The sequence below is a fragment of the Ceratotherium simum genome, chromosome 15 (genome assembly GCF_057802395.1).
Source record: "Ceratotherium simum simum isolate JZ-2026a chromosome 15, ASM5780239v1, whole genome shotgun sequence".
Lineage (NCBI taxonomy): Eukaryota > Metazoa > Chordata > Mammalia > Perissodactyla > Rhinocerotidae > Ceratotherium > Ceratotherium simum.
In genome coordinates, this window is record NC_141914.1 from 53,654,615 (window position 1) to 53,677,817 (window position 23,203).

Below are 23,203 nucleotides of genomic sequence, written 5' to 3' on the forward strand. Positions count from 1 at the left end.
GTGCTTATTATGTATTTGGTATGGTGCCAAGCACTAGATATTAATATGCATAATCATTAATAGTACCAACATAAAGTTATTGAATAATACAGGTAAAATGCAAGAATGGTGTCAGTTAGGTATTAAGCATTGTTTTTTGCAATGGAATTGAACCGTAAAGGATCAAGTACATTATAAGTAAAAAAAAAATCTCCTGTAATGCTAATGAAATGTAGTAGTGTCCAGTGTTTTAGAAAAGGGGAGTAGTACCCCTGAGGCAAGGGTTCTATCCAGATGATAAGGAAGTATGTACATGGAAATATGAATTCAAATTAAAGATAGAGAAATTGGCGCCACAGTATCACACAATTATAAGAGCTGTCTAAAGTGGTAAATAAAATTTGTGGTAAAGTGTTCATAGTTGGCACTGAAAGAAAGCAAATCCTCCTCAGCAAAACCATTATAAAACCATTATAAAAGACTGTGTTTTATGGTAAAGATTGAGATTATTCTGTAAAAAAATATATAAGAATACTGATGCAGAGAAGAAGCCTCTAGATAGAGTACAATGGGTCCAGAAGAGAGTGGGGTACACAGAATAATGGCCAAAAGAAAAAAAAAAGAATAAAAGGAAGGAAAAGAAGAAAACCTAGCCACATTGAGCTATATGTTTCCATCAATTTCTGATAATTAACATCAGAATGCACTGTATAGTACAAATGGATGTTTACAATTATTCAGTTAGCTATATAGAGTTATATAGAACTTTCATTCCATAGTATCAATCTCAACTAAAATTTTATTGCATGTGAAAATAAAAAATTGTGTTAAAGAACAGATTAGGGTAACATTATATACAGTTCACTAGACCAGGTATAGTTTCCTAACTAATACAATAAATATTCCAGTATGTACTGGTGGCAAACTTGGTAAAAATATCTTTACAGGATGTTGTCTTAGACAGTCTTATTTCTGTCCTGAATTACCAAAAGGAATTTGGATTTAATCCACTGGGAAATAGGAAGCCAATAAAAGACTTTAAGAATGTGAGTGACACGGACACATCTTTCTTTTAGACATAAAATGACTTTGGTAGTTTTGTAGTAGTTGAATAAAAGAAGCCTGGAGACAATTTTAGGAGTGGGAAATGATGAAAGCACTAGAGATGAGGGGAATGTATAGCTTCGCAAGATATAAAATCTTAGTTCTTTAGCCTGGTGGTAAAGACTCTCTCTGACTCTGCTGTAATCCCTTTTACCTTTCATTGTTCTTCCATTCACTCATCCATTTATTCAACAAAGAACATTTATTATTTGCCAGAGTCTGTACTAGGCACTGAGGATACTGTAGGAGAAATAACAGGTAAAATTCTTTCCATCATAATGCTTGTATTCTGACCGGGAAGAAAGAGATAAGAAATTTAATAAATAATATAGATATATGTCAAAGGCGATAAATTTTATGAAGAAAATAAACAGCAGGGAAAGGGATTACGGAGTGCTAGGAGAGTGGAATATCAGATAGCTGGTAAGGAAGGTCTCATCGAGAGGAAGGGGAGATATCTTCAGGAGATTTTTGTGAAGATACCTGAAGCAGGTGTGGGGGTGAGGTATGTGGATATGTGGGGAAGTAGTGTTACAAGCCCAAAAAAGAGCAAGTCCAAAGACCCTGAGGTGGAAATGGGCCTGGCATGGGTGAGGAGCAGCAGAGAGTTCACTCTGGCTGGAATGGAGTGGGCAGGAGACTATTAGTTAATTAGGTCATATAAATAATAGGGACATCGGAAAATTCAGGGCCCATAGGCTTTTGTAAGAATTTTGGCTTTTATTCTGAGTGAAATAGGAAAAAACTGGATTTTTTAAGTGGAGGAATAACACGATCTGCCTTAAATTTTGAAGGAATCATTCTGGATACTACGTAGTCTACAGAGTGACACAGGCAAAAGCAGGGGCACCATGTGGGAACTATCTGAATAACACAGGAGAAAGATGTTGTCCTAGACCAGGAGGGTGGCAATGGAGAAACACAGTGTTTGGAATATGAATAATATAGCTTGAATGTGGAGTTCAATGGCTTGAATGTGGAGGGTGACAGAAGGACAAGAATCAAGAATAACTGCACTGTTTTCAGCCTGAGCAACTGGGAGGATGTAATTGACAGTCATTGAGATAGGAAACACTGGGGGAGGAGAAGTTCTGGATAAGAAAAAAATCAGGAGTCTTGTTCTGGACATGCTGACATTGAGATATCTACTAGACTTTCATGTAAAAGTGTCAAGAATCTTAAATATTTGATTCTAGAGTTTGGAGTAGTATTAAAAACTGTGAAATTGGATGAAGTCGCCAGGAGAACAAGCATAGAGAGATAATATATATAAGGACCAAGCTCTGAGCATTCTGGCATCTAGAGGTCAAGGAGATGAGGATGAATCAGAAAAGACACTGAGGAAGATTAGACTGTGAGAGAGGAGAAAATGGGATTATGGAAATTGAGAATATGAAGGCATTAACTTTGTTCTTAATGACAAAGTATAGGGTATGATAATGGGAATGAGAAGCTAAGAAAAAACTGAAAAACCAGTTTATTAGAAGAGAAGAAATAAGTGAGCTGAGAACCTAGCATCCTGGAAATATATTCTATATTAATATTAGAGTCTCTAGTAATTGTAAGAACTATGTCAAATAAAGCAAGTGTGATATTGTAGCTAAAAGTCTTCACAGATGTGATCCATGATGTCTGTAGGTGATTGCAACAAGGAGAGGTTGTGATAATATGATGTAAAGACATTAGATTGAATGCTTTTTTTGTTGTTTAAACATAGAAGAAGATCTCATGTAGCAATGAGGAGCGAGGATGATTTTTATTCCTTTAAGCTCAGTGATATGAGTGAGGAGGGGAGAAAATCAGCAAACACCTGAGAGGGGTTCCAGGTGAGCAATATCTCCAGAAGAAGACCAGTTTGATTAGAGCAAGAACGTGAAGAGAACATCCAGAGAAACTGATAAGGATATGAGGGATTTGGCTGTGAATTCCAGAGAGTGCACTAGAAAAGTTCATGAGATGGGAAGTATGGGAAAATGGGGTCAGAAAAGAATATTCAGAGTTTTGCTGGGCTAAGAGTCTGGGCAGTGAACACTTCATTGGCTGACATAAACAGAGCTAGAAACACTTCACCATCTCCCATCTTCTGAAATAATTTCCACTTGAAATGCCGTTTGCTGTTTTGCACCTAGACAAATACCATATATGTGTTCATCTTCTCCATGTAGTATTTTTTTGGCTCCAACTTACATAACCATCACCCCTTTTCTTTCTTTGTAGAGCCCACACAATTAACTGCACTCTTTTGGTTAAGTCATTTGTTTATTTACTCATTCAAAATCCTTACTGAGTATTTACCGTGTGTCAGGCACAGTGTAGAGGAGGAGTGAGCAGAATGTCACAGTTCCTGCAGACGACTGGAGTGAGTATGCCTGTTTGTACATTCTCTCCATTTATATTGTACATTCTCAAACGGCAAAAGTCATATTTTACAATTTTGCTATATCCCATTTAGCCCCTATGTAGTACAGTCCTATAAAACCACTAAGTGTTCTGTGAGTATGTTATGAAAATATTGAATGAATAGTTTTTGGATCTCTCTTGAAATGGATATGTAGCAAACAAAATATGCTTAGATAAAGAATATGCCCATATGTTTAGATAGGAATGTCTCTGATAATTTATAAATCAGCCTTTAGTCATCTGTCAGCATTCTCTAATTATTTTAGTGCTAATAAGGGACAATGTTTTATATACTATGCATTTTTACTAATTTTTAAAATGGTTATTGCCATCTTGAATAAAAGGCCTAAGGAAAACAATAATAACAGAGGCACTGAAATGAATGTTAAAAAACCTCTTGATTCAGGAAAAGAGTTGAGTAGGAAAAACATTGAGGCAGAAAAAAATGACACATGTTAAAGGAAATTTCTTAGGGAACAATAAAATGTAACCGAAAAGATTATTTGATTCAGTGCTTATACCAACATTTACTAATTTCTTCTTAAATGATTAACTGATGAATCTATTCTTCAGAGAAAGTCTGAACAGAGATATCCTTAAAAATCTAAGATCTTAAAGTTTGAATGTGACTTCACAGTCTCATATTTTCTCAGCTACAAAGGTGAGGAAAAAGAAAATTGAGCAAAGCCAAATTCCTGATAACTATGACATTAACCAAATGTCATTTAACACTGTTGGTCAATTCTCTTGAAATTATTTGTTTTTAAACAGATGTAGTGACACAAATGACGAATGGAATGTCTTTAGAATTTATGGATGTCTTAACTTTTCCTTCAAGATTAACTCAAACACAGACCTATATCAAAGAATGATGGCAATAAAAGAGGAGCTTCTATGAGCAATAGAAGAGGAGGGTAGAAAAAGACAGATGGAGGTGGTGAGTCACAGCTGGGCTGTAAATCCCATCTCAGTTTTTAAGTATATTTGTTATTTCCCTGATAGGAAGCTAGAGAATATATTTCAGAGAACAGCTCAGGGAGCACCACCCAAATTCTCGGAACTGAAGTTTTGGGGTAAAATCACTTTTTGGAGCCATCAAAGTCAACTAACTTACCATCTCCCTGACAAGTCCTGTAAAGACAGACCAGGAATGCATGGACAGAAGATAAATAGGATCAGATGTCATGGATGAGGAAATTCAGTTCATGGGGCAATGAGTAGAGATGAGCTTGACTGTCCTTCCTGGAACGTATGGCATATGATCACTCTCCAGTGACCCACAAAATTGTAGTGACAACACAGCACTAGTATTAATAACTTGCATTTTTTTCATGTGCTTGAAATGTAAAGTGCTTTGGTATAAATTTTCATATCTGAGACCCATATTTTTCCTGTGAGGTAGGCAGGAATATATTTTCAAAGAAGGAAACTAATGCTCCTAACTATGGAAAGATTGTTCAAGGTCATTCAACTACTAAATGGCAAAAGCCCTTCATCTCCTGCCTTACCTGTTAACTGCCATCATAACCTCAGCCGGACTTAGGCTGCTGATCTGTTTTCAGAATTCATAAAATACAGAATCTATTCTATCATAATCATGCCCTCTCAAATTCAGTAAATTATTAAAAAGCAAATCAATCTGAAACAAATATATACATAAATTAATGATTTGTAACATCTGATCCTGCTTCCTGTAGTTTTTAAAAAAATTAATATTACATATGCATATTTTATACACTTGTTTTACAGCCCTTAACTGCTGAATAGACATATCAGGAAGGCATAACTGAATATTATAACATGAATAATGTATCCAAGAAAACATATTTTAAGTACAAAATAACAGATGCCACACACTTATTTCCATAAGTAATATAAAATATTATATGATGAATAAAATTCTTACATTTTTTTTAAAGGTGAAGTTCTCAATTATATCCATGACTTGGTTCTCTTTAAATTGTTACCTTATAGCATGTGGCTGGGTTGGAAATGAGGAAACAGTTTGAAAAGCATAAGTTTGTCCTATAAATGGAGGGTATTGCCATTATAATTAACATTCTCCTCAAGCTCACTTGATGTCCTTCAAAAAATGATGAGACTGCGACCAATCTGAAACAGTGAATATGGGCTACTGATCTTAATGTTTAAACTAATGCTTCCCTCCTAATTCTTTAAACCCATGGCAGGCAACTCAGTAGTGCACTGGCAGTGTCACATCAATACGAGTGATTTTGTGACCTACGGTTTGTGTGTGAAATAAGCAACTTAGGTAGTTAGAAAAAAGTTTACTGAAAACCTTCCAAAGCAACTGGTATGTAAACCTTTAAAATGTTAGAAGAGTTCAGGGAACCAAAGTTGGTGTTTTTATGGAATGTTTAAAGCCAGACATAAATAGTTTAGTGAACTGAGCTGCTCAGTCATCTGAAGTTTATGACTTGGTTCAAACCCATTTATCTAGTCAGAAGCTAGTCCTAAACTATAGTTTAATATTTCTGTTATACAATTGCAGCAATGAAGTATTACTGATTCTCAGTTTGGAGAGTTCTGTATAGCTAAAATAGTTAAAGAATGTGAAAATTGTTGGAGGTGATTAATAAAACCGATATAAACCGATAAAACCAACATAAACAGGTGCGTTTTACTGAGAAAGATTTACTTTTCAGCAATTTCAGAATTATATACTTTTAAGTATTTTTTTCCCATGATCAAAATAAGGACCTTTGCTGAAACCTCGTGAAACAAAGAAAGAAGGTAATAAATATTAATAGAGCTGTTTACATGGTTCTGTAGCTGAATTTATGCTTCCAATAATACAGGTACACTATCCAAATTGCTAGCAAGGGGAAGAAATGGGCTTTATTAATGTCTACAATTTCAAAGTGCTGCTCCAGATTTTACTCAGGAAATTATTGCTTAAAATCAGTGGAATGTGTAAGACTGTTTTCCTTTATTTCTGCCTTGCATCTTATTTCTATTACTCTTGCATTTTGAAAATTTCAAGGTTAAGCAACTAGCTCCTTCATGGTATAACACAATAAAAATGAAATTACATTAGAAAGTAAAGTTTGGCTAAGATACTGGATAATGTAAGGTATCAATGCAATTACTGTGCTACAATGAAGAACTCTGTAAAATGAAGTTTTCTGCTTCATGTCCTAGAAGAGAGTTAAATATGCTTCTTCTTAGAATGAGCCTTCTTGAAGACAAGGACACTACTGTATCCCAGGGGCCCAAATAGTGTCTGGTAAAAAGTAGGTGCTTAGAAAAACGTTAAATGAATTAATGAATAATGATAATAAATTGACTAGAATCTAAGTTTACACCATGCAGAAGTATAAGACTATGATAATTACTTCACATTTTCACCAAAATACTGTGCCAACATGCCAAACTCAACTGTCTAAAATCAAACTTTCTATTTTCTTCCACAACAGCTTCATTACTGTTAATTCCCTATTCTGAAAAATGCCATGTATTCCCTGCCACTTGGGGTAAAATCCCAGTCGCAGATTACTCCACATCATCATTTTAGCCTCTTTAAAGGCTAGTGCCCTGCCTGTCTATTCTACCTCTGCAATATTGTTTCATTTAGCTGTCGTAATCTCCAGTGCCATTTGCCACTGTTCTGATTTGTCTATTTAGAATATTTTGTCCATGGGCCGGCCACATGGCTTGGCGGTTAAGTCCGCACGCTCTGCTACTGGCGGCCCAGGTTAGGATCCCAGGCGTGCACCGACACAGCGCTTGTCCGGCCACGCTGAGGCTGCGTCCCACATACAGCAACTAGAAGGATGTGCAACTATGACGTACAACTATCTACTGGGGCTTTGGGGAAAAAAAAGGGAAAAAAAATAAAACAAAGGAGGAGGACTTGCAATAGATCTTAGCTCAGGGCCAGTCTTCTCCAGCAAAAAGAGGAGGATTGGCATGGATGTTAGCTCAAGGCTGATCTTCCTCACATAAAAAAAAAAAAAAAGAATATTTTGTCCTAGTAAGTGTAAGAGTCTTTTAGCTGATCTCCTTGTCTTCAATTTCTGTTCTTTTAAAATCACCCTGAGATTATAGAAATTGTAATTTGTATCAGTTTGTACTAGGCTATGCTGAATGTACAGGGACAAAGAAACGAATAAGAGCATGCAAAATAAAGATATACATTTTTATTTCTTGTACATATAAGGAGTCCAGAGTAGGGTGTAGAACGTCGTGATTACAGAGAACTGAATTCTTTCTGTTTTTTTGCTCTACTACCCTTCATGAGCCCTTCATGATCCAAGATGGCAGCCTGAGCTATACCCAACATGATTACATTCAAGCCAGCAGGAAGTGAGAAGGAAAAGATGAATATACTCCTTGGAAGGATATTGCCTTAAGCCACACGTAACGTTTCTGATTAACATCATTGGCCAGAACATAGGCATGTGGCCACAACATACTGCACAGAAGGCTGGGAAACGTAGCATGCCCAGGAGAAAACGGCTGCTATGACATGTTGCAATCTCTGCCAAACCAAATGTTTTACAAAAAATTATCATCTTTAAGCCTCACAATGCACTGTGTAAAGTAGATATTAATATTCTCATTTTCAGATGATGAGACAAACATCCTTGGAGAGGTTAAATAATTCTACAATTTCATTATCCTCAGCCCACATTTGTTGCTTTCTGCTACATTATGCCTCCTCTTACACTAGCCCGCTACCCCTTTCTGGCAGGGACTGGCTCTTAAGCCTTTTAGATGCACAACAAAAGCTTGATGAATGGGTGAATCATTGGTCAAGTGTGAGGGGTGATAGTTTAATTGTATCTGAGAACCTGATAGTTCTAGCCTAGCATCAGGAAATAACTAGTTTTCAGAAAGAATGTTTCTATCTTCGCTCATACATCATTACCATGAAAGGAACACATTTAATATCCCAAATCTTTCAACTGCCAAGTCAGAAACCAAAAGATTTAAGATAAATGGGGATAATGAAAAAGAAAGAGTTGATAGTATAAAACTTATTTTCAGTTACAGTTTCCAAAAAAAAGGCTATTTATCAAACCTCTTTTCTTTATGTTTGATCAACTGCACATTTTGGGATTTTAAGAAAGGGAGAGACACTGCTAGACAGGTGAAGAGGACCAAAGTATTCACAATTGAAGAACGATTAACTAAGCAAGCATCACTGAACAAATCTCATGGTTCAGACACTTTGGTTATCTGGAGTAATCAGCACACCAGTATTCCTGTTTGATGACTAATTATAGTACCATCAAAAACTTGGAAGGATATTCAGTTACAGCAAAAGTCATACAAATAAACTACATTTAGTTGAGTATTTTTCAGTTTCCTGTGCTGTCCACTCCGTACCAAAGTATATGTTAGCCTGCATTTTTTGGTGTTAATATATAGAAGTCACTAGTTCAAGAATCTTTTTACACAAAATTGCTTATTTCTCAGTCTATGTGCTAGGTACTGTTGAATGCCATTTTGCTCATCCAAAAGGAAGCAGTTTTATCTTCGTCACTAATTAGCTGCTCACTTTCCTTGTGCAGAAGGAGTGATACTGTATTGACTTACAGCCATATTTTTTCATATAAAAGGAGATAGATAATTGGTAACACTTAAGGACACAGGTAACTAAACAGCATGGTTGAATACCCAAGTTGCTTAATTTACTAGAAATCATTAATGTATAGCACTGCTTTAATTGGTTATATTTTAAAATTATAAAATTGTGGCATTTAGAGTAATTGTTTCTAGGTTTTTGTGATTATTCATTCCCCTGTGTATTTGACTTTATATTTAATTGGCAATAGAATAGTTTGTTTTTTGTAATCAGATAACCAAATTACATTTGTGTACTTAATTAATTTATTAACTCATTTTATTAATTTGTCAATACTTGTTGGTGAGGGAAGAGTTCTATCTTATTTTGCAACTATCTTTTGCAAGACATCGTTTTAGATGGGTTTAGAAAATGAAGAAGACAAGTTTCTTGTCCATAGCTGGAGTGGTGGGGGCAAGAAATAGGAATAATTATATATGTACAACTTGGTAAGTAGAATAAAAAGGATTTTGATAAACTGCTAGGGGAACACAGAAAAGTAAAAAATTTTTCCTGATACTTCCTAGAAAAGTTTCATCAAACAGAAAAGATTGATTTGGCATTGCAGATGAGTAAATGTTAATCAGATGGAGGATTTGGTTATAGCATTCTATTCAGAGAGTGCTTCAGGGTGAGTCCACGATGCATCGGTTGCATATGGCCAGAATGCAAGGTATGTGACAGTAGAATAGACTTCATCTAGACTCTAGTGTAACTCACCTTATATCATATCTTTTCACCCACACTAGCTGTTGGAATAACCAAGTACTTGAATTTCACAAATGCTGCCACCCAACACTGTTACTGTTGTGGAAAATGCTCTGATCCATGTTCTTAACCAATGCCCCCGCTGAGCTGGCCCTCCAGTTATTGTCACCACAATGAATGCCCAAATTCTGCCCCTGAGTTCCAAGTCCCTGATCCCAGATTTGGAATTACATCCCTTGCTTAATTAATTGAGCTCTTTTGACCAAATACAGAGAGTCTGGCCTCTAAGTAATTGGGAAAATTCCCTAAAATTAGATTAATTCTATTAATTATAGAAGAACATGAATATATGACTTGAAATGAATTTGCCTGAGATATTCAGTATTACAATCAAAATTACTTATTAAAATTGACTCAAATAAGTTTCCCCAAATAAAACAAGCCCCTTTGATCTCAAGTGTGTTCCTTGCGTTCTCAGACTTCTATTCTTACAGTCTCTGATCGGTACATTTCTTGCTTTCTCCAAACTTATATACACTTATTGTCAAAGAAGCAAATCTTTTAATCAACATTTCTCTTTATTCTTTCATCCCTATTTAGCTGTGTGGCATCATTTAGTAGGCAAATTCATAGTCCTTCTGTCTCTCCTTCTAATGGTGCCTTCCTTGGAAGGTAGAGTGACATCATTTGGAATCAGATAGAACTGGGCTTCGATGTTAACTCTGCCACTTACTTGCTTTCTGATTTTGTGCAAGTCACTTAACTCTCTGATCCTCAGTTTCCTCACCTGTAAAGTGGAGATAGTGATCCTACCTTGCAGTGCTTTTGTGAGGATTTAATAGACATACAGCTCTTAGCACAATGTTGGCCATCAGTAGACACTCACCAGTGTAGCATCTGTTTTTGAAATTATGATTATTACTCTATTACTCCTGCTCTACTTTCAAAAGATTTACTACTGCCTTGATATTTTCCTTAATAATATTTTTACAACCTCAATTTAACTAAAATCTAGCCTCTCCTTTATATCAGCCAAGGTTCTGACAGGAAAATAAGAACCACACTGCACATTTCAACAAAGGACTTTGATACAAGGAACTATAGGAACATGGGTATGGAGGGCTGAAAGAGCAAAAAGGAAACATTAGGGAAGTAATAGTAGGGAGCAGCTGTCACCCCCAGGGAACAGACGGGTTTGCTCAGAACCTGGAATATTGGGGAGAGGACTAATGAAGCTGGAACTCAGACCTTTCAGGAAGGATGCTGCCAACTGCCGCTGCTGCTGTGACAGAGGGTAGGCAATGAGGCTGGTTTTGAGAGTCCAAAGGAAGCTGGAGGATGCAGTCAAGTGCTGCTACTGCCTTCACATTTCCCTCTAGTGCCCTCCACTGTCGGAACCTGACCAAAAGCTAGCAGCCCAAAGGAAAATATATTTGGTAGAGTCCCAGCCCTAGCCTAAAAAAGCAGAGTCTAGATGGGTGGATTTAGAGCTGAGAGACAATAGTTTAATAGCCAGTTTGGTCAAATGTTTGGCTACTGAGCATCGATAAACACCTTCTATAGACATTTGAGCTTCAATATAACTGCAACGATAACACTAATCTCCTGCCTAACAAGATGTAACAATCTTATGGCAAATGAGGATACTCTTACCATCGCCCTTTAAAAGGGAGACACAAAGTTTCAAAGGTCATAGATCCTCATGGGATTTAGTGAAAGATAATTTAGTAAAAGATAATAAAGTGGATCCTGAATCACCATAACTCTACATGAAGCCTGTATTAGAGGAGATGAAAAGTTCATAGACCAGAAGAGACTTCTTTGAAGGGAGTTTTCAGGGAATTTGCTGTGGGGAATGGGATGGAGTACTTTTTCTGTACCCAGACCCAACTGAAGGGGAATTCAGACAGAAGATGATTTTCTTCTGAATCTCTAATTCAGACCCACTCCTTATTACTGTCAGTTCAGGACTAGAGATTCTTTGGAAGACTTTCATGTGTGTACTTGTAGTTTGAGTTCCTGTGTCTGAGTCTTGCAGTCTGGTTGAAACAGTCCTGTAACAGCAGCCTGAAAAGAGAGGGCAGCACACTTCACTTCAACAGGTTGCAGTGGCAAGGATTGTGAATTTTCCTAAAGACTGAGAGAATGCTATGGAAAGTGCCCGGGATTGAGCCTCCTTGAAAGACTCTACCAAATAATTAAATAAATGAGTAAATAAATAAATAGTTAAGGAGATAAAAGGGATCTATGTCAACAGTTCATGTGCAACAAATGAAATATATTTTTCAGTGATTAGGAAATAAATGTTGAGATTCTGTTTCAAGCAATTTGGCATATGAAATAATCTGGAAAAAAACAAACAAACAAAAGTGTTTCCTCTGCAAAATACATGGTAAGCCTGGAGAAAATATCATCAACATCCTTTAATCACAGAGCTGAATTTATAGATAAGTAAAAGGAGTCCAGAAACACACAAGGTATAAGTTAACATCCAAGCTGCAGCTCCCAGGAGAGTGTGTCCTGATTCCAGGAAACTTGAGATGGATGGAGTAATGTTTAGGAAGTAAAATCCCCAGATACGGTGATCAACTGGATATCAGGAGTGAAGGAGTTTAAGGGTTAAGGGATGATAGAATAAGTAAAGTTTCCAATTTAAGAAAGCAGAGGGAGACAATTTGGGAAATAGAGAGAGAAAAATTTCAGTGATAGATAGAACTTGATGTTTTTGTGGGACATTTTGTTCTGGTGCTTGGGAAGATCAGGACTGAAGATCAGAACATGCGAGTCACCAATAGACATAAAGATGATGATTGAAGCAATGTCGAGTAGATGAGATCTCTAAGGAAGAATGAAATACAGAGTCTGGGATGGAATAACACGGAGAAACACCACTGCTTAAGGGCTGGATAGTGGAAGAGGGGCTTACTGTGGACTTTACCAATGGGCTTCTAGGGAGGGAGGAAGAAAACAATAAGAAGAAGATGATGCCTTAGATACCAAGACAAAAGTGCTTTTCAAGGATGAAAGGCTCATCAGAGTCAAAGGTTGCATAGAGATCAGACAAGGACTGGAAACAAACACTGGATTTAGCAACAAGGAAGATTTGGGGATCTTTATTGAGAGCGGCATTGCAAGTAACCAGTATAAGATTATAGATTAGAAAACTGGGGCTCAAAGAGATTTAATCAATTGCCTAAATCAGGGACTAGCAATCTATGACGAGACCAAATCCAGCTCTCTGTGGGCTTTGGTGCCTGAAAGCTAAGAATTGTGTTTGCATTTGTAAATGGTTACATTTAAATGATTATATAAGTACTGTGGGAGATCAAATTGGCCACACTGAGTTATGTTTCTTTACCTTGATTATTTTCTGACGGACATTTGACCTCCCCCAAACTCCTTAAAGAATTTAACATAGAAGACCTGTTCCAGGAAGGAGTTACTATCATATGATGGCTATAATGTAATGTGAAATAGATGTTACAATAGGAAAGGCACCAACAAGCCTCCAAATTCTACCTCTCCCAGGCCACATTCTCTAGGTGGCCCTGCAAAGAGTTGCCAGACAAACATTTACATTTATAAGGGAAATCTCCATTTGTAAATGTATCTCCCTCTCTGTGCTGGGGGGGAGGGGAGATGCCCTCTCTAGAAACTTATCAGTGTGGAGGATGAGGCCGCAAATCTGCATACCCTTGATTACTGTAATTTCTGTCTCACGGAGGTCTCCATCCCCCCCCAACATCCTCCTTTGTCTTTGGCTGAAGATGGTATTTAAGATGAGAATGCCACTATTGCCTTGAGAAACTCAGTTTCCCTGGTTTCTCCCATGTATACATGTTATTAAACTTGGTATTATGTTCTCCTGCTAACCTGTCTTTTAATTATTTGGCCAGCCATAAGAACCTTAAGGGAAAGGGCAGAGGGGGATTCTCCTACTTGATGTCTACCTACATGATATCTTTCATTTTTGTTTTCTAGTCTCAAAACTTAAAATATTCACTACTGACCCTTTACAACAAAAGTTTGCTGACCTCTCACTGGCCTTTCTGAGAGTGAGTAGCAAGACAGGATAAAAGTCTTCTGACTGTCAATGCCACCTCCAAAAATAAGCAAACCAATAGAACAAAGCAACAATTCTCTAAAAATTACACAAATAAAATAACCTTCATGAATGAACTGTATATTGATACAAAGTATTATTAAATATCATAAAAAGCAAAATGTGAATACAGCCTGACAACAGAAATTTAGAAATCTTTTTAGAATGATTTTCTGTGTTGGTCTTTAATGATTTTTTATAGTTTAAGAATCAATAACATGCTTCAAATCAAATAAATTATCTAGATGATGACTTGTTTTTGGCTGAAACATTATCTCAACTGACTCACATATGTAAGCTGGGGAAATAAAGATTTTGATCTGATTTTGATAATTTACATGTAAAGTAGTTTTTATCTTCAGGGATAGTAAAAGAAAAGTAAGTGGTTTTGATATAATTTGATGTATGAAATACTTTAGAATTTATATAAAATTGTAAAATGTATTTGATGACTCCTCTAGTTCATTCTTTTGTAATATTCATAGATTTTAAGTAGATATCAAAAGTAATTAAATTATTCACTATGGGGAGATATTTACTATGCTGGGACAATTAACACATAATGAAGCACATTTCTTCTCTTCTCTCACACAATAAAAAAGGGATGTGGGGAAGGGAATATTCAGTCCCAGAGGCATAAACATTAGTCTTAACTCCTCTTTTAGTAGCTGCCCACGTATAAACAAGCTCTTTATTCTCATTAATTCTGTGTTATCAATTGTAAAATTGGGAAATTGTGCAAGTCAGCTAGAAAAGTTACCTGAAGGGTCGTCCATTCCATTGTAGGTTTATTGTCAATATCAAATGTCATAATGGAAGTGAAATTATTTTTAAAAGTATATACCATGACAGCAGGTCAACTTTACCTAAGAGGAATAAGATAATTAGTCCAATTAAAATGACATATTTTTAAAACAGTGACAAATCTGTCATGGTAAATGTAAAATTAAAAGATTTGATAGAAAGTTTTCATAAAATAAAAAATATTTCCCTTCATATAGCTAAGGTATAAAAACAATCTTTACAAAGGATTAATTTTTTCTCTCTCATTTTTCAAGCAAAATACAATTGCAATTTCTTGAATAAAATGAAATTCCAACTGTGAAAATAAGCCAAAACCTAAAATTTAATTCTGTTTAAAAGTAAATGACAATAATAAAGATGCTTTGATTCAGCATGAAATGTATTTGAAATTTTGGGTGAGTAAAATGATGAGGATTATAGTCGAACAACATAATGTATGAGCATGTCAATATTCCTAAAATATGTCTGAAAAAGTAAACTTGTTTGCACAAAATAACAGAATAAAAAGTATAAGACAGTAAAGAAAATGGTAGCTCAGTTTAACACTGATGTCTTTTAGATAAAAATAAATGTCTTTCTCAAAGCATACTTTTTATTTATTTATCTTTAATTTAAGTATCTTTAAATTTATTTATTTATCTTTTAATTTGAATATTATATTTTAAAGAAATACAATACGCTGTTGATACACTTGGAAGAAAATCAAACATTAGGGTTATCATTATTAGGGACTATTCAGATGTCAAACAGAAGACAAAGATAGCAAACTATTCTTCGTGTCTTTATTCATGTGGAAACAAAGATATAGAGCCACAAATATCGTTTGGATATGGACTTTTAGAGTACAGTGAAACAATGTGGAGGGGTGGGTGGTAGGGGAGACACAACACCCTAAGGAAGTAGCAAGTGAAGAGAAAAAGAAAAGATTGAAATATGGTTTTACTGATGTGGCTTATTTAAATCAGGAGAGTAGGGCCAGCCCCAGTGGCCTAGTGGTTAAGGTCAGTGCTCTCCATTTCGGGGACCCAGGTTCAGTTCCCAAGTGTGGACCTACACCACTCATCTGTCAGTGGCCACGCTGTGGCAGCAGCTCACATACAAAAAGAGGAAGATTGGCAACAAATGTTAGCTCAGGGAGAATCTTCCTCAGCAAAAAAAAAGAGTAAAAAAGATTTTTTTAAAAAAGTTGTACACGTATGCAAATTCAAGTTTGTGTTTTTGGGAACTTCTGGGTTACTATAGGCCTACTGTTTCTCCCACTGACGATTTTGCCATTCCAGTGTAAACAAATCAGGATTTGCAACACTTTGCCTGTGGTATCACTGTAAATTATTCCTAGACAGGATTAAGAAACTCAGAGGCACCAGGGAAGGTTGAGTACCTGGGATGGGGAAAAAATGAAAGAGAGAGTTGAAAATTATTGACCAATCTCTTATGTAACATCTTTGAAATCGCATAAATTTTAACTTTGCATTTCTATTAAAGCAAGTGCTAGTGTAAAATCTTACACACAGAGGAAAACAAGCAAATAGCTCCTGCATTTCACGTGGCGAACTTCACTAGATGAAGAAAGGCTTATGTTAAGGAACAATGGACTTGAATTCTTAGCCATGAATTTAGATTGAACAATTTTCTTTGTCTGTAAGCCAGTGACATCACATTTGGAAAGGCTTGTCTCACTAGTGTGGATTATCTAAATCCATAAGAAAATGATCTTTAATCCATATTTCAATTTTAATTTTGTCTGAACAGAAGTAAAATTTCTTCATCATTTATAAGTTCTATAGATTTCCACTGGGAGGGGGGTGGAATAGACATAGCTTTGTCACCCTGTATATCAGCTAGCCAGAAACTCTTTTTTTTTTTTTTTTGTGAGGAAGATCGGCCCTGAGCTAACATCTGCCAATCCTCCTCTTTTTGCTGAGGAAGACCGGCCCTGGGCTAACATCCATGCCCATCTTCCTCTACTTTATATGGGATGCCACCACAGCATGGCGTGACAAGCGGTGCGTGCGTGCGTGCCCAGGATCCGAACCCATGAACCCTGGGCCACCTCAGTGGAGCGCACGCACTTAACCACTTGCACCACTGGGCCAGCCCCAAGAAACTCTTTTTTTTAAGCATTGGGAAGTTCACATAATTGTCTGACTTCCATATCTAACACAACGGAACAATGTGGTCACAAACCTCATGATTTTTCAATGTCTCTAATGGTTTTAGAAGAGACTTAATTCAGTGATTCACCTTGGAATTCAGATCTTATAACAACATACCTGCTAAGAAAATGAGGCTATGAATCAATTCCTCTCTGTCAAATTGTTTCGAGATTAGACTCTCATTTTCTCTCTTTACAATAACATTTCTGATCAAAATTTAGTGACAGTTTTGTGTGACAATGAAGAACATCATATTATGATTTCTTTTCTAGAAAAGTCTTTACAAGATAATTTGTGCAGGCCCTGTTTCCGATAAATTTGAATCTTTTTCTGAGCAGTTGATAAATTCCTTTCAGGAATATTGGCAGAGTCTTTGGTACCAAAGCATGAAATAGAGAGATAAAGAAGTATGAATCTTCTTTCTTTACCAAAGCAGAAAAGCCAGATATTGTCACAGGGGCTTTATCTTCACAGAGTACTGTGATTTTTTTTCCAGTCATATTTGACTGCTAAAACAAACAAAAAAATTTACAATTTTGAAGAAGTTGACCATCTCTGAAATTTCAAAAATGATCTCTTAAAATAGGGAGGATTTTGTGATGTCATCAGCAGCACATAATGCATTAACCCAAGAAGTGGCTGGGTTGAGAGAAATCAGTAGTTCCAAAATATTGCTACTGCAGGAAAATGACAAATTTGCCAAGTTCCTTGATAATTTCTTCAATGTTATAGAAGAAACTTCAGAGATATTGTAGTGGATGACATTATACAGTGAGAGAGCTACATCTTTTTCCTCTGCTCAAAGCTACAAATTGTGAGTTCAACCTTTCCCAGGGTACATAACTTAACGTTGGCTACTATTTCTCTTCTTTAATAATAGAATAAGCATTGTAACAGGACACTGCAACAAGGATGATTTTGTTTTTGGACAAATGAAGGGGTAAAGTTCCAGGCTGTTTAATGCAAGCCTTCTTATTGTTCAAAGTTTCACACTATCTGATGAGTAAACGTAAAGTAGTTCTTCATTTTTTTTTTTGTATTCATGCTTCATTGGCAAGGAACTTGACATTCAAAAAGCAGTTATAAAAGTAAGGAAAATGGAAAAAGAAGGAACAAAGGAGAAAGTGTAAAGTGTTTCATTACTTGAAGGAAATATATTAATTTTTATTATTAAATGTAAATAGTCTGAAATCTTCTATCAAGAGGCAGAGACTGTCAGATTAAGTTGAAAAATAAAACCCAGCTATATATTGCATACAAGAAAGCCACTTAGACAAAACAAAAAACAAACAAACAAAAAAATACTTAAAAGAAGCAATCAAGTTTCTGTGCCCTTTTAAGTTTATTGATTAAAGAAAAGCTAATAATACATAAGCTTTGTCCTACTTTTTTTTTCTTCTGCAGTTGTAGTTATTTTTGTCATCATTGGTTTGATGTTTTCTAACTAAAGCTAGGTATAATGTAAGGGTATTCCTAAAACTTAATTCCTAGCAAGTGAAAACTCTTTCAAGTGGTATAAACTGGTGAGAATAATGATTGCATATTATTTCACCATGTATATAACCAGGCATTTGTTTGTAGTAAAACAATAATTGTTGATAATACCATTTTATGTGAATTTTAAAGCCAGTTTTCTTAAAGCAACAGAAAAAAAATTTTAAGAAAAAAATATTTTTTATGGCCACTTTTGAATGAATTCCATGGGTGCCATCAAGTCCTATTGTCCTTGCTAATATTTTGAATTAGTTTTTCTATGAATATTTTCACATAGGATATTTTTTTATAGTAGATGTTAAGTAAATTTTGGATGAATGAACTATAGTAGAATCTTCTGTTAAGTCAGGATGTTTTATACCCTTTCCATGGGAAACTAGCTCTGTGCATAGCACAAAGAATTCAGTATATAATTTTAATTTATTAATTTGATTCAAAGATGAAAAGCCAGTCCACTGAATATTTGCTAAGGTTCTAGTGTTCTATATATTTTTGGAAACATGAAATATCACCAGTAATATTTGAAGTTTTTTTAACAGTAAATATTTTGAGATAATTTTATTCTTTCAGAGGAGTTGCAAAAATAATGCAGAAAATTCTCATGTATTTTTACCAGTTTGCTCTTATGTTAACATCTTATCATAACCATAGAAAATTTATCAAAACTAGGAAATTAACCTTGGCACAACACTATTAACTGAAGTACAGAACTTATTCTGATTTCATCAGTCTTTCCACTAATGTGCCTTTTCTGTGCCAGGTTCCAATTCAGGATCCCACATTGCAGTTAGTTGCCATGTCTCATTAGTCTTTTCCAAAGACTAATTAGATGTAGTTAAATTAGATGTAGCTTCAAGATCTAATTTAAACTTTTTAAGTTAACTTTATTGAGGTATAGTTTATGTACACTAAGATCGTCCCATTTTAAATATGCAGTTCAACGAGTTTTAACAACTATACATACTTTTGTAACCACCACCCAAATCAATGTTTAGAACATTTCCATTATTCCCCCCAAAATACTTCTGCCCCTTTAAAGCCAATCTCCCAACTACAAGTCCCTAGACAACTACTTATCTGCTCTCTGTCACTACAGATGAGTTTGAGTTTTCCGTAAGTAGAATCACATGCAGATATTCTTTTGCATCTGGATTCTTTCACTTAGCTCAATGGTTTTAGAATTCATCATTTTAGAAGCATGTGTCAGTAATTTGTTCTTTTTATTGTTAGGTAGTATTCTATTGTATAAACAGTCCACGGTTTGCTTATTCAGTCACCTATCAATGGACTTTTGGATTGTTCTTCATTACAAATAAAGATTCTATGAATATTAGGTCACAAGTCTTAGTGTGGACATATAATTTTATTTTTCTTGGATAAACTTTAGGGCTGAAATTGCTGGGTCATATGATAGGTATTTGATTAACTCTTTTCAAAAACTGTCAAAATATTTTCCAACATGGTTGTGTCATTTTACACTCCAAGAGAAAATATATCAGAGTTCTGAAATGTTTTTTGTTTTTATATAAAATTTAACTAATCATATTTTATTCTGAAGGTGAGCTAACTTAACATTTTATACAAGAACAATAGACAAGTATTAGGTTTTTATTTATTATAAAGTCATTATTTGCTGCACTATATTCGAGAGATTTAATATAGGTGCATAAAGAGAATGATTAGAGAAGGGTTTTTTTAACTGTAGTTTTGTTTTTTCATCTGATTAACATTGATATTGAGGCCTTTCCATCTTCACTGAAAATTAAGGTGTTGTATCCTGAGGCCGTGGGTAAAAATATGGACAAAGCACAGCAAATAGAATGATCATTTGACACACTTGCGGTAGTATCTAACTAAAAACATCAGATTTTCTACTTTTAGGAAACCTCTCATCAGTATTTTTATTTTTTCATTTATACAGTAAAACTTACAATTTGTGAGGTACAGTCCTGTGGGTTTGGACAAGTATGTAACAGGCGTGTATCCTCCTTCACAGTCACGATGCAGAGCCATTTTCCCCAAAATTGCCCAAGTTGTCCTTTTGTAGTCAATTCCTCATTCCACCCTCAGTGCCTGGCAGTCACTGTTCTGCTTTCCATCCCTGTAGCCTTGTCTGGTCTACAGTTCTTACTCAAGAAATTCATTCTATATCCAGATATAATTATTTACACAAGCATCGATAAATGTTATGTTTTCTATGCTTTTGTTATGAAACTTTTAAAAGTCATTATTTCTTAAAATTCAACTTAAATTTCACTGGAATCATTTAAAATAAAGGCTTGGAGAGCTCTTTTTATTTTTCTTTTGTGATGTATTGACCTTTGCCACACTGCCTGTGGGCAGAAATGCACTTTAAAGTATTTCTTGAGCACCATGAAACACACCCACAGAAGCTTAAGCCATCATATTTGTGTGAAGAACTGAAACGTGTGCTTCCTAGACCGCTTAGGTCCAGATGCTTTGATTGTTTTCAGATAGGTCCAAGTAGATTTAAACTTCACTTCCCATGTGAAAAAATAAAATAAATTAGGTAATAAGTCAAGATAAATGTGCTTAGTTATTCTGAATTTTTTTAAAAAAGTCTCTGTAGCATTTTAAAATCTGTAATTTTTGGTGGTAGAGGAGAATCAGGGCTATAAGAAATGGTGATTTTCTTCAGTGAGATCTTTTTAGGTAAAGATACCACATGGATACAAAACAGCAGGCAGAACTGGCTGAAAATTTTCTTGTGGAAGCTACTTTGAAAATTGTTTATAAAAACAAAACGAAAGAAAAACTACTATCCAAATGTTAGTTACTTGTATTGAGACATCCGCTATGATCAATCTGATTGTGTATTTTGAATTTAATTTAATAGGTAGTATTTTAAAATATAGACTGATTTAAAGTTTATCAGTTCAGCATAACTGAACTGATTTTTGAATGTAATATGAGGTATAGCCCATTGTGATGACTTACATATATTTGAGATTCTGTTCTAGGTAATTCTACATATTAATTTGAGCTGATAATTTAGTTCTTTAAATTAATAGAAAGCAATGCATATTCAAGAGTCAATTTCTTTTTTTTCTTTCTCTTAAGCATGTTAAGAAATTCTTAAATATACACGTATGTGCTGAGATGTTATCTTAGTAAAGTAAAATGCATAATTTCTTTGGAAAAATAATAAAATAAATGGAGAAAAGAGAAAATTATGCCCAGATTCTCAATGTATTGTCCTTAAGAGATAATTTCAACAAATTTTCTGCACTATGAGTTTACAACAGAAGTAAATACCAGTATATAGATTTGAATTTCCCATATTTAGTTTGAGAATTCTGGCATCCTCTGATTCAAAATACCAATTACCGGAAACTTGAGAAAACCAGTTCTGTTCTGGAAAAGGATGTTATTCAAAGTGTCCAAGAGGAATATCCAAGGGACAATCTAGCTTTGAAACATCTAGATGTATGAAACTATAAAATCTATTTGCTGCTCTAGTATTTTATTTCTAATAAAGTATGAACAAGAGTCAGATTGTTGATTTCTTGCTGAACTGATAGACAGAATTACTATTGCAATTGTACAGAAATAAGTTCCTGACACAGTAGGGAGGAAAAATATTGGCTGAGGAGCAATTGATTCAATTATTGTTTAGAGAGGTGGCCTACATTTTTTTTCCCATCTGTAGCCTCTGCTTCTCATGGGCAACACAATCCCACTGCATCTGTGAGTGTTGCCTGGAAAAGGCATGAATAGGAGATCTGGCTTCGAATTGTTAAAATTATTAATAACAATCAAGTCTTTTTATCTTTTAAATTTTTCTTTTGTAAATTTATGCTTTAAACTTCCTAATACTCCATTCACCTGGAAGAGTGACTTTGGTTGTTTAAAACTGTATAACCAGATATTTTCATGCCTAAATATTTTTTTATCATTTCACTCCATTTCTACATCTGTCGTATTACATTGTTGTTTATTGCTAAATACTTGTATATAGCAATAATTTTTCTTAAGTTTTTATTTCCTTGTTTTCTTTGGGTCTTGTATAATTCCAATGTCCACAAGACTTAGCTCAAATTCAAATTCTTGTTGCTCTTCTTGATCACCCTAGTCTGAAGTGATAATTCCCTTTATGATTTCTTACAACAATATTTATCTGTACATTTAAAATGACATCCTTACTACAGTTGTTCTGAATGGTTATTTAAGTATTTTGCTGTTCGACACTTATCATATTCCATGTTGTCTTAATGATGGATCATGTCTATATCTCAATAATACCAGGCACATTGCCTTTAATGGTAAATGCTCTATATATATTGCCCAGTTTCATATATCTTTCTCTTCAGAGTACTTCTTTGTGATCTTAATAATGATATGTTTAGCTGTCCATTTCATTGGATATTGACTTTGAAAATACTATAGGTGTCAACTATTTAAAAATAACATTATCCCATTTATAGTTCTCTAAGCAGCAACCTTAGTAAAGAAAAAAATATTTTGATACGGTAGCATTTCTCTTTCTGTTAAGAATAAAATTGGATGGACTAATTACTTGTCTACTTTTCAGGTAGCATGAAAATGGCTGCTTCCCCATTTTTTTATGTGAAGAAAATTTTAGCTGCTTGAGACGGTAAGAGGAGGGTTAACGTTAATTAAATTGTGGGTAAGTTGTTTTGCCAAAAATGATTATGGATACTAGGGTTATCCTGAAAGTATTCTTGGTATCCAGCAGAATTAAACTTCCTGTAGAGATTGTAAAAGTATCTCTAAAATAAGAAAGCAATTGAAATGAGGAAATTGAAGATGGTATGTTATTTTCAATATATTTCAGTAAAATTTAAAAAAGCAAACACCATAGACTTAGAACATGAAAGAAACCAT